The sequence below is a fragment of the Choristoneura fumiferana genome, chromosome 12, assembly GCF_025370935.1.
Source record: "Choristoneura fumiferana chromosome 12, NRCan_CFum_1, whole genome shotgun sequence".
Lineage (NCBI taxonomy): Eukaryota > Metazoa > Arthropoda > Insecta > Lepidoptera > Tortricidae > Choristoneura > Choristoneura fumiferana.
The window spans coordinates 7,540,866-7,553,820 of NC_133483.1; the positions used below are offsets into that span (position 1 = coordinate 7,540,866).

General features: G+C 38.5%; 1 protein-coding gene across 1 annotated transcript in view; it reads left to right on the forward strand.

The window, feature by feature from the left end:
* The window catches only part of Pkcdelta (Protein kinase C delta), a 58,567-nt gene that overhangs the window by 5,353 nt on the left and 40,259 nt on the right, over positions 1–12,955 (forward strand). Inside the window, exons 2-3 of the mRNA XM_074095142.1 lie at positions 5,130–5,242; positions 9,753–9,954. The gene's annotated coding sequence lies outside the window, so the exon portion shown is untranslated. The remainder of the gene's footprint in view (positions 1–5,129; positions 5,243–9,752; positions 9,955–12,955) is intronic.

Consider the following 12,955-nt stretch of genomic DNA (forward strand, 5'->3'; position numbering starts at 1 on the left):
GGTGCTTGCTTCCTTAAGAACCCTCAAAATTAACACATTTTAGTGGAGGCCACTAGGTGATTTTATAGCCTCTTCACTTTACAGTTATTTGCTGCCATATGAAACAGCCACAGCACTTAAACTATTCACACACTAAAATATTTAAATATGTAGGTATATTTGAGCGAGACTGTACAAACGAATGCAAATATGCATTCAAATGGGTAGTCTGCTCTATGGGTAGGTACCTAGTTAATTAGTATATTTTCGGAATATCTCAACGACCTTGTAATCAAAGTAGACTTTAATAGGTGCATTAGCAGTAGCAGTAATAAATCAGCAACAGTTCAATGCTCGCGGTTACTTAACTGATACCTGAGTGACGCACGTCGAGCGAAGTTCCACAAACGTTTAGCTCCCGTTTACTTCCTCTATTTATATCCGTGCATTTACTGTTCTGCGGCGTGCTCGCGCGGAATGCAACCTTGATGCTCTTTGCCCAATTCGCGGTTTCACTTTACCAGCAGATGAAGTGAAATGAATGAAGGGATAAAGTTTGAAAGAAGAAGATAGAGGGACTTCTCTCCAGGAGCGAGGGTTAGATTGTGTTAAACGTATAGTACCTACTACATATCCACATATTCTCCAAAACATTTTCCCGAAGAACTTTAGCACTTACTACTTACTTTAGTACTTTAGCTTTAGCTTCATGCATGACGCCTTTTTTTGTAGAACCGTAACTGTGAATGCAATACAGGCTTGGTTCGCTTTAAAATACTCGTACCATGCGGTAGCGTCAAATAAATAATCGCTAAACATTGAAATCGTGATTGCATGATCCTTACAGTGTTGAGATAGAACTTGTTAAAGCGACGGTTTTGCCTCTGCTCTAACACAGAGAATAAGTTAGGAATCTACTTAGTTGCGTTGATCGGAATCACTCTTCAGTAAGACAGTCGTGGTCCGAACGAAGTCCAAACTTTGTGGGAGTCATATAACCACGTGACATGCAGCAACAATCTATTCCATAACAAGATGTATGACAAACGGATTCTCAATTTCAGCCATTTGACATACATACTATAATTCAAGCCGTAATCACCCGGATCCATGCCAGAGAATTCATAAAAAAGACCTTGGAGCAACGACGCTTTCTATGAGAATACCGGTGCATCTAGTAGCGAGTCTTCATCTGTAAGGGCACAACGGTGTTACGGCCATTTTTTATTTGGCGATGGCTTTCCTACCCGGCTCCGTCTGTGACGCTTGAGTTGGCGAAGCGTCGGCTCGGCGGGATGCCGATGCCGTCCTGGTTTCGGGTACGTTGAACAAGATTTTCTCATTTTACTCAAGGCGTCACAAATTCTTGGCGACGTAGATGTTGCTGAATGTGGTACTTACTTCATATAATTGGGAAAGAAAAATGGGGCTTGGTGATGAGCGGAGCGATTCAAACATAATCACGGATTAAGCTAAACGATTTAAAATATAGTAGTGTGGGATGAATGACGTTATACCTATTCATTAGGTACCTCTACATTGTCTAACCGCTATGCACATTAACTAAAGTTTTATTGGTTTTATGAAATGGATTTAAGTATATCTAAAACATGTTTCGGCTGTATACAGCATGTATTTCTATTATAACCGAAAACTTTAGGGGTAGTTAGTTAAGCCACTAAAAACATACTTTCATATGTTTTATAAAAAAAATTAAGACTTTTTTCCTTACAAAACAAATTAGCACGCAATGTATCATTTTTTTTGGAACTTCGCACAAATATGCTGATGCTGATTTGCTCTGCTGCTCGAAATTTTACGATCTGGTAGTTAATGCTAAACTTAAAATTTATTGCAATATCGCTTCATTTATTGCAAAAAATACATTCTGTATCTATTACGGTGATAGAAACACCGTTAGCAAAGTTTTTTAAGTTCCAATTTAAGTTAAATCCCAATTGTTTTTGGTTCATCGGTTATTTTGCCAACCGCTTTTTATTCGTCAACGTGACTATGAATTGTTGGCAGTCGGTCAAGCCTCCGTCATTAGCGTTGACTGATACACAGCATTGTATATTAACAAGTTGAACGGCATCATATCGTCATTTTATATAACTATTAATGGGATCTAAAACTACGAACTAAACGTTTCCACTCACGGCCATATGGTGAGGACGATCCGACTATAACCACGACAATTATAGCTTCGTTCTTTTCAAGACTGAGTGTATTTATATTTTGTAGTAATTCATGCATTTGCTCTGGGAAATCACCATTTGGTAAAGTGGAACTAATGAGAAAGACCACAGTTGGCTACCGGATCTACTTAAATATTAACTAAGTGCTGATAACGGTATTTCACGGCTTACGATTCGATTGCTGCAACATTTTTAATTGTTATAATTTAAGTAGGTATTTAATGATTAGTTAAGGCTGCGTTGCCACTAGAGATAGATGTGCGAGGATGTGTTGCAATGCAAGGAATGTGTTTTCCATGAACCAATAGAAACGCTTTATTTACCTATCCCCGCACAGCACAGCTCTGATGGAAAGAGCTGAGCGGAGCGAGGAAGGTAAGTAAATGAAGCATTACTATTATTGGTTCCTGAAAAACACATTTCTCGCATCGCAACACATCCTCTCACATCTCTGTTGGAAACAATAGGCATAGTGAAACGGACCTGATAGTGAAGCACGGAAGACGAAAAAAATTACGAGGATCAGTTGAGTAGAATTTACCTACATACTCCATCTATTAGGCTTTTACTGCTCGTGCTGAGGCAGGACTTCCACCAAATCAGTAGAGAGTTAATTTCCTGATGCGTTAATCTTTTTTTTATGAAGTTTTATATTTCTCGCTTATTAATTAGTGTAACTAAAGTAAGGTAGGTTGGTTAGGTAAGGTACAATAGCTTATTTACTGTCAACGGCCAACTACTTACATTTTTAGTTTAGGTACATATGAATGATGTAGAGATATTATAAGTATCTTCTGGCAATAGTGATTTTGGTTTAGTGCTTGCTTTTACGAACGTATTATTTCACGCGTAGTATAATACACATAACAAACATGAAGCATTTATGTTCACGAAGACAGGAATAAGAAGGTTGCCACTAAAACTGTTAAATGTACGAGTACATACTATGCTAGTTTTAATGTATATGGGTAATTATTTGAGGTGTAAGATAAATGTTACAGAAATAAAAACACACATTTTGATGTGGTCTTTTTTTATTTTGAACATAAGGATATGTACCGATAAGATGCTTTATATTATAAGAGATCGATAAAGTTTATTTTGGTTAAAAAAAGCAAAAATCGAATTTTAACGGTAACAAAAATGAGCACAGAGACCACGAAAAAGAACATTTTGTTTATTTTAAAATCTTATAATTGTACTATTTGAATGAAAATCCAATAATGAGAAAACGAATAAGCATTATTTAATTAATCAGGTATCAACAGAAATAGACAATCGATATCTATATAAAAAAAAAAAAAACTTGACCACGAAAATGACGACTTCAAATTGTCATTTTTGTAACCTTTTAAATACTATCTAGAAATTATTTAATTAAAGTAAGATTAATAACTTCAACTCACAAACCAAAACAGCTTTCAATACCTTCCCCCGTGCAGGTCTACGGTAGACCCGAACGAAATTATGTTACAACGAAACAACACAACAAAATGCTCCCCTAAATGACGAAGTTTTTTTTATATATTTAGATATATACATTTCACACGTACATTCAGGGCAAAATAATTCTTGAACCTCTCGCCAGTTAACAAAATTGGCGTCGCACTGGTCATAATTCCTATAACCACACCTGGAGCAAATGTTGTTGACGGTCAACCATTCTTCATTTAAATCAATTAAATCAATAACGGCATAAACGATTACACTGTAAAAAGCAGAAAATTCTATAAAAAGTGTTCTGTATTTTTTCTACTTGTAGGGAAAATCATCTTTTTCGTGGTCTTTAATCAGTTTCGTGGCCCATAGCACCACGAAAATGATGACCACGAAATTGAAAAGTTCTTACTTTCGCGGCTCTGCAGTAAATATCCTATAGGTTTGAAGCAAATGAAATCAATATTGAATAACTTAACTGCAAATGACACAACACCAGTAAAACATTATATTTATTTACCCAATACTTACCAAGTCGCAACCGTAACGAAAATGACGCTCGATCTTTGACGCAAATCTAACTTGAACCTTTATTACATTAATTATAGATAAATAATTATGGCTTGCGATAAACATTATACGTCATATTTACGCAGTCTTATTTTCAAACTTGCTTATAGTTAAAAAAGGATTTACAGGAGGTTTGACCTCTTTTTTTTGTTTAAAATATTACTTAATAAGTGTGGCTACGAAAATGATGGTGTATTTTGGAACAACGGGAAATGTAGAAAAAAATAGTCTTATCAATGTCCTATTTTTTTTACGTTTGCATGAATGGTATATCATATTATGAACATTCAATCCATGTTTTAAGCAGCAAGTTTTTCTTTACCTTGTATTTTTTACAATACTACAAATTAGTCAGCGATAATCCGAACCTGACCACGTAACTGACTTTTGTGAAGAAAATTTAAGTTATTGTGGAAAAAAAGATAAAATAGAATAAAATGTATTTACCACAAGTTTCAGTGATAATATCTTAAGCAACTTAAAAACAATAAACGATATATTTCTAATTTTATAACTGAAAATTTGAGTCTGAACACAATTGAACCTCTCGAAATAATAACCCATATCGGTAAAACAGTATGTTAGTGTCCCATGATATTATTAATTTATAACACTAACCTTTACTCGCGTGAACCATTAGGCATTAGAATTTTCCAAAAATTACATCGTGGAATAGTCTGTTCGGGATTTAACGCACTAACTTTATGATCAAAATTGCACTAACTTTACGTTAGTAAAGTTCATACAGACGCTAAGTTTTCTTAAATTTTGTAACTTTCTGCGCATTTGTTTTCCGTAAAAAACTTCTACAAAGCATTAGTACCTACCTAAGTATATAAACTTTTAAAAAATTGGCCAAGTGCGAGTCGCGTGCAATGTGTGGTTTTCATTAGGAAATAAATCTTTCCATCATCTACCTGAAGCAAATGTTATTTGGTATTCCAGTGGTTCCCAGGCGGGTCCTGGGCTGAGGACGCGGGCTCGGCGGGCGCGGCGGAGGCGCGGCGCTCGCGCGGCAAGCGCATCACGCAACGGCGGGGCGCCATCAAACACCACAGGTACCTATGCTTTCAAATACCTCTCCTTCTCTTCTTCTTCAGCCCATAGCCACCCAATGCTGAGTGTAGGCAACCTGCATTGCTCGCCACTCATCTCGGTCCAGCGCTCTCCTCATCCAGCACTTTCCCGCCACTTTGACCAGGTCGTCGGTCCACCTCATCTCCTGTCTACCAACGTTTCTCCGCCCGGTTCTGGGTCTCCACTCCATCACGGCCTTCCCCCATCTTCCATCACTCCTGCGGCATATGTGTCCAGCCCACTTCCACTTCCTTTGGGTGATTACCCTGGCTATATCGGTGAGCCTTGTTCATCTCCGAATCTCCGTATTTCGGAACCTGTCACGGAGAGATATGCCCAACATCGGCCATCGAAGATATGCCCGCATCGTTAAGATACAGTGAAAGACAAAATATATCACGACATTATAATGAGCTCACACATAGTGTAAGAATGCTGCGCTAGCCAGCCAAGTAGTTTGATCTATGGTCGTAGACTTGAACCCGTGCACGCACCTGGGTGTTTCGAAAGTTCGAAACTTACCAGAGCGGTTACGTATAGGTACTACGTCCGATCCGAATTTGATCCGGATCCGTGCAAATACGGCCCAGGCCCAGAGTAGTCGCAGATAAATTTGTATGGTTCCGTCATCCCATTTCTCTCCGTTCTCGTGCGTATACACTACCACACAACTTGCGTAACCGCTCTATTTGAAATTTACCGACGTTTTCGGTGAAGGAAGACAACGTGAGGTGCTGCACGTATTTACGAAACAAATCAATGGTATGTGTAAAGTAAATTTCCTAATCCGCACAGAGCCCGTTTGGAAACTACCTGCAGGCAAAAATGTCTCACTTCAAGAGGAAGTAGGCGCTCAGCAGTGGAGTGTAAATCATATATAAAAAAAGTTGGTTTCAATCTTGTTAGTTTACACTTTTGTAGCTATTATGTAACCTAAACCTTTCACTTTCAAAGCCCTTTTGGCCATATATAAGTTGACGTAAAAGTTAATTTCGTCGAACCTCGCTTCTTGTTCTGCTAAATTTATTATTACCAATGCATTTGTTATATAAAACAAACGAGACGGAAACCATATTTATTACAGCCATTTAGGACTTGGCAGATTTGCCAGATGAAGTTTTGCTGTTGCAGTATCGCATTACATTACAGTAAGCGATTTTCCATCTGCACTAATTAAGCCATTCATTTAGCGAGCTCATCCTAAGCTTTTGTCCAAGAAAAATCCAGGCGAAACGGTTTTATCGGTCAATGTGGCTGATTTTACATATAAGCGTGAAGAGCAAAGCGCGAGTAGATGGCGCCCAAAATAGATTAAGTATCCAGAAACTAATTTGATATCGGTAATAGCCTCTTTATTACGACGATAAAATTGAGCGATAGCAAAAACACTGTCTGAGCGGAGCAAGCTCTCAAATGAGCATAAATTAGGCTGAAAATATTCATGCATAACTAATCGCAATTGGAGTTTACGAGCGAGACGCGAGCGCCGATCCAACTCAACGGTTCGATCGGTACAGTCATTACAACATGACATGGTTCACGCTTAAAATACTTGTTTTAAACTGAGTAATTAAGATCTTAAAACGGTTACAGAACCAATGTAAAAATAAAAACATGCCAGTTGTAAATTAAGTATTATTTTTTGCTTCATAGGTGCTTGTTATTTATTGTGTGGTGCTTATTATTATGTTGTATTTTGACTTCGACTTATTTACTTTTAGATGTTGTTAGTTAAAAAGCTTAATCTATGCTATGAAAATAATACTTACATTCTGAAATTAAATGTTTAATGTAATGATACACTATTGATATCAATGCATAAGGTATCGGTTGGCGACCGCGACACGTGTCTGCGACCGGGTCACGCGACCCACAGCATAGCATGAACTTAGCGACGCGGTCGCTTGCATCCGTTAGTGCTTCATACTGCCATGCTAAGAAAATATATTATCAGCTGTAAGTCTGTTTATTTTTGGCAAAATCAGACAAGAAATATCAACAGTAAGCCCAATTTTTAATCTTGGTTAAAATCAGACTTGTTATCTTTAGCTCGGCAGATATTAATTCATATAAGCAGTGGGTTGCGCTATACAAGCCCAGTCGCGGTCGTGTGTCTCTGTCCCCGGTCACGGTCACGGTCGCCAATATAGAAATTTCTACCGTTACTCGTAGACTTGGACTGTAAGAACACTCTGAAATGAATCCGCCCCCAGACGTCATTTCCGGGCCAAACGTAAGTGAAAATATTGAACAGATTATGTATCTATAATATAAAAGTAAACCGCCAGAACGGGAAAAATCTAGACAAAGCAGGATGGCGCTCTACAACACCATTTTGACACGTTTCTCCCAAACAACGCATTATTTCTCTGGAATTTTATATATTGGGTGTGTACATTTTGTATATTAAGCAATATAAAATCACAAGTTCGAATTTCAAGCCAAAAACGAGCGATCTATTATCTATGCCAGTGTTGCCATTCAGGGAAAAAGAAATCTAGATATTCATTATCCTGCATGGCAGTCTGTAAAGCTCTTTACCCATCCATTGCCGCGCGCCAGATTACGCTGGGCTTAGAGTCATGAAATTTGGTACGTAGATAACTGGATGTCTGAAATAACACATATGCTACTTTTATTCCAATATTCCCACGGGATAGTTGTTCTTAACACAACACCTCAATGAAGATTACGATATAAATTTTGGGATATCCCACGGGAATTTTGTAAAATACCGGAATTTCAATTGTAATTACTATATATAGTTTACGCGTGCGAAGCCGCGGGTAAACTATAGTATCATATATGTAGTAAAGTAGTCTCTGAAAGAGATCGCCCACGGGCAGTTCGCATGCAGCTCGACAATAACATGATCAGTGCACTCTCAGCGAACCCTTTTAAAACCGACTGGACAAATATTTTGAAAAAAAAAATAGGTACACAAGTGAACAATGATATTATGTACGCACGCATCTGCTATTTGTAACTTGAGCTTTATCATACCTACTAATATAATTAATTTTTATTTTATAAGTATTACAATACTTAATATTGTTTTATAACTTTCACATAAACATTTATCAATCACTCACCATGTTTAAGTATCTCAGGTAACAAGTATATGTCTATTAAGACGTCTGCTAAGTAGGTAGGTAGGCAGGTATACCTAGTGTCATCCACGAAGACGCGTGATTTTGACAAAATTAGCCATTAATGACATTGTAATAAGAACCACGGCACGTGTCATCGTGAATGACTCTACCTGTAGATGCTTATGTTTACCGGCAACGCCTTCTCAATATTAGTTACCTCTGTCGCGACGCGACATAATTCTTGGCGCGGGAGCCGACGTCTACCCATCACGTGCCCACGTGGGCTGTCACTACTATGTAAGCACTTAATACGCTAAAAATACAATTCCTCAGAACAGAATGTAAATAGGGAAAATCTTCTCACTCTACATCGAAATATTCTGAGTAATGAGACAAAGAAAATAATTACACGTCATGGTATGTAAATTCCTTTGAAGAGCACCCATTTTTAGTCACCAAAGTAAAAATGTATTAATAATAATAAGGCCGAGAAGGACAAACTCAGCAAGTACCTTGACTTGGCTCACGAGGTGACTGCTATGTGGGATGTTGACTCGACGATCATTGTCCCAATAGTCGTTTCGGCAAACGGTCTAATAGCGAAGAGTCTCGACCAACATCTCAAGAGGCTCTCGCTAGATGGCTGGATCAAGGGCCAGATAAAGAAGGCGGTACTTCTGGAGACGGCACGCATCGTCCGGAGGTTCCTCACTCTGGGGCCCTGACCACCGGTAGCCGGTTACCGGCGGCAAACTAGGCTAGGTTTTATAATATTTTTATTTTGTATGTACTTTTCTGTATTTTACTTTTTATAACTATTATAAAAACCTAATCCTAAGAAAATAAAAATAATAATAAATTCATTTATTTCAGGCAACTTGTCCCAACAATAAATACCTTACAGACTAACATACATATTTATAATTAATATAATGCGTAAATTATTTTGTACATTAGAATATGGAAGTTCGAAAGTACCTAATGCTAATGGGCGACTGAGAGAGAGCAACCTACATTTTGAAGTTATTTACATCCATCTCTTTTCAAAGATAATTTACTTGTATTGACTTTTGAAACAAATGAAAGCATTAGTTAAAAAATATAATTATCAGCTTTGTATAAACTCGTGTGTAACATTTTATTTGTCACATTTTTATTTTCAATAAAATAAATATTTTAGTAACTTTTACCGAATACTGTATTACCTACCAACCATACCTTACCTTACTAAGAGTATTTATCATGGTCTGATTTGTGGGCAGATATCTGATCAAAAAGTTCCCAAAGTATTTCCTTTCTGTCCTAAATAAATTCAGTGCCTCCCTTCGCAATACCGTGATCTTGTGGTTCACAAATGTACCAGTATTCCATTAAAAACTTCCTACAATCTCTGTTCCAGGGTGCACGAGGTGAACGGGCACCGATTCGTGGCCAAGTTCTTTCGGCAGCCGACGTTTTGCGCGTTCTGCAAGGAGTTCCTCTGGGGCTTCGGCAAGCAGGGCTACCGCTGCGTGGCGTGCCAGACGGCCGTGCACAAGCGGTGCCACGACAAGCTGCTGGGGAAATGTCCTGGCACCTCGGCGCACTCGGATGCCACTGTGGTGAGTTAAATTGGGTAGTTTGCTGGGTAAAAATAATATCATTATTGGATCTAGTCCGTCAGTTACATTATCAGAAAATATTGAACGCGTATTTTATCTTTTGTAAATCATACAAAAAATGTCAAAAATTAAGCGCGTCAAAGTTCAGGAGATGGGGACCCGTAACGACACGCCGCGCTAAAAAGTGCACTGCCTAGGTATATCTTTATAATTTTTTGTTTAATTGACAAGAGTAAAAATACTTACATGTCCAATATCGTTCTGACCAACATTTTTTTTTTTATTTTTTTTTTCGTCTAGGAATGTCTTCAATTAGGTCCCATAAGCACCAAATCATGAACTGATGATTGGATCTTAAGGAAATCGAAGGAACTCTTCAAATGTTGTAGGGACGCCTATAGTAAATTGGATATATTTAGTAGTAACTCGTGCATTTGCTCTTGAAAAACACCATTTGGTGAAGTGGAACTGATGATAAAGACCACAGTTGACCATCGGAGTTACTACTCAATAACAAGTATATTCAATAACATATAGTAAAACGGCCCGGGTGGTGAAGCACCAGGACTTTTTTTTATTCGACTGGATGGCAAACGAGCAAGTGGGTCTCCTGAAGGTAAGAGATCACCACCGCCCATAGACACCTGCAACACCAGGGGATTGCAGATGCGTTGCCAACATAGAGGCCTAAGATGGGATACCTCAAGTAAAAGTGCCAGTAATTTCACCGGCTGTCTTACTCTCCACGCCAAACACAACAGTGCAAGCACTGCTGCTTCACGGCAGGATTAGCGAGCAAGATGGTGGTAGCAATCCGGGCGGACTTTGCACAATAAGGTCCTAAGGTTAAGGAAAAAGCAATCTTTCGTAAAAAGTGACGAGCAGTTGATATTAAACTATTGTATCTTAGATTATTTACACTAAAAAGCGTGAAAAAAAATTGTATAACTAAAAATTTAACCGACTACAAAAACCATGAAAATAATTTTCTACCAATCTGAAGTCGGTCGGTGCCTCAGCACGAGCCAGCAGGAGTGGACCTATAATCGTCTACCTCACCTACAACTATACGAGTATATTGGGCTTCCATTACTCCTGCTGACTTCAGATTGGTAGAAATTCAATTTTTTGTTATAACATTTTTTCACAGAAAATATCGCGGCGACAACGCATTGCTTAATAAGGGAATTCATTATATGTAATGAATATGTAGTGGATGATCTGATCGACGTACGAGCCGTTGTACCGCGATTTTACAGCGACGGTTTTACTCGCGACTCGCTGGTACATACTGGTCGACTAGCGAGCAAAACATCGACACGCGGTTTTAAGGCCCTGATTGATGGGCGAGTAAAACCGCGGTTTTGCGGCTCGTCGGTAAAGCTCGGGTGTATCAATACAATAATTACCGTGGTTTTATATGCCGACGAGCCGCGCTCGTACTAGCTCGTCAAGTATGTTTAATTTTTTACTCGGCTCGCCGTGTAAAACCGCGTGTCGATCACGGCCGGCGAGCCGGGCCGGCAGTTTTGTCAGTTTTCGGTGAAAGAAAAGAACGTAACAAAGTTACTGCAAGCTTGAGAACCGGGTCCGGAAGTGAAGATGTGTATCAGCCAAAGTTATGGTATTATAAAAGGAGCTTGAATTTCTCAACGATCAGACTCAAAGTAAGTACTTACTTACCTATATTGAACTATAGTATGGCATAGAGAAGATCTTTATATCTATACGTAGTAATAATAATAATAATTTAATGCCTACCTACCGATTTTTATTTCATAAGGGAACTCAGTAATTATATGTGCTGTGCAATCAAAACTCCATACTTTGAACACGACATATTGGCTCAACCGCGGTCACACGACTGTTTTGCTCGCTAGTCGACCAGTACCAGTGAGTCGCGAGTTAAACCGTCGCTGTAAAACCGCGGTACAACGGTTCGTACGTCGATCACCCACTTCACAGCTAGCCGAGTAAAACATTCTTGGCGAGCCACGAGCCCGGCTCGTCGGTATTTAAAACCGCGGTATTGCAATGATACACCGGCGAGCTTTACCGGCGAGCCATAAAATCGCGGTTTTATTCGCCCGTCGATCAGGGCCACGATGAGAATATGCTATGTTGGGTCAGGAATCAATGCTTCTTTAGCAACTCTTAGCGCCATCTAGTGAACAAATATAGAAGCTCCAATATCCTCCATAGCGCCGTTCAGAAATAGGGCGCATAAATAAACTTCCAAAGGTATAACATCTGCCTGGAAAGAGATCTCTTCTCTTACGTAGTATCTCCCTCCACAGTTTGATAGTGAATACTAACTTGCCTAACTACAACTCATGATTCACGTGGCTTTCATAAATCGACATATAATTGCTACCCTAAGGTAAAATCTTTACCTGTTTACCACAATGACATCTAACGGGAAATCAGTTCAATATTGCTGTACATCATTTTTGTAATTTTAAGATAATACTTGTTTTGAAATTACCATGAAATAAACATGTTTTTGCAACATTTATAATATATAAATGCAATACAGCCAACGTAATTTAAAGCTCAATTAAAAGAACCCAATTTCTGGAGCAATACAAGCCATACTCGTTCCTCCAATTCTGAGCATAAGTTTTTTTTTAATCTACTTAATGCACGTTTTCTTGATCTATTTATTATCGTTCAAAACGTAGAGCCCCTTTAAATGCGAAAGATGGACTAAATAAGAGGCATCATAGGCTCAGTATTTCAATGAAGGCTATCGTTTTTTGTCTTTCTTGATGGCGCCACTGTTGCGTGAGGTTTTTAAGTGTGGCTTTCAAAGTCTGTTATTACGGGCGTGAAAACAAAGTTTAGATTAAAATCATATTTAATACACCTTAAAACCGTACTATAAAAATATCGAGCAACCACAGTGTTGCGTAATCCCGTTTTATTCGGAAAAAAAGGGAGGACAAAAGTTTTCAAATGACAAAACTGTCTCAAAACACAGACATTCATTGCCCCGTAACGC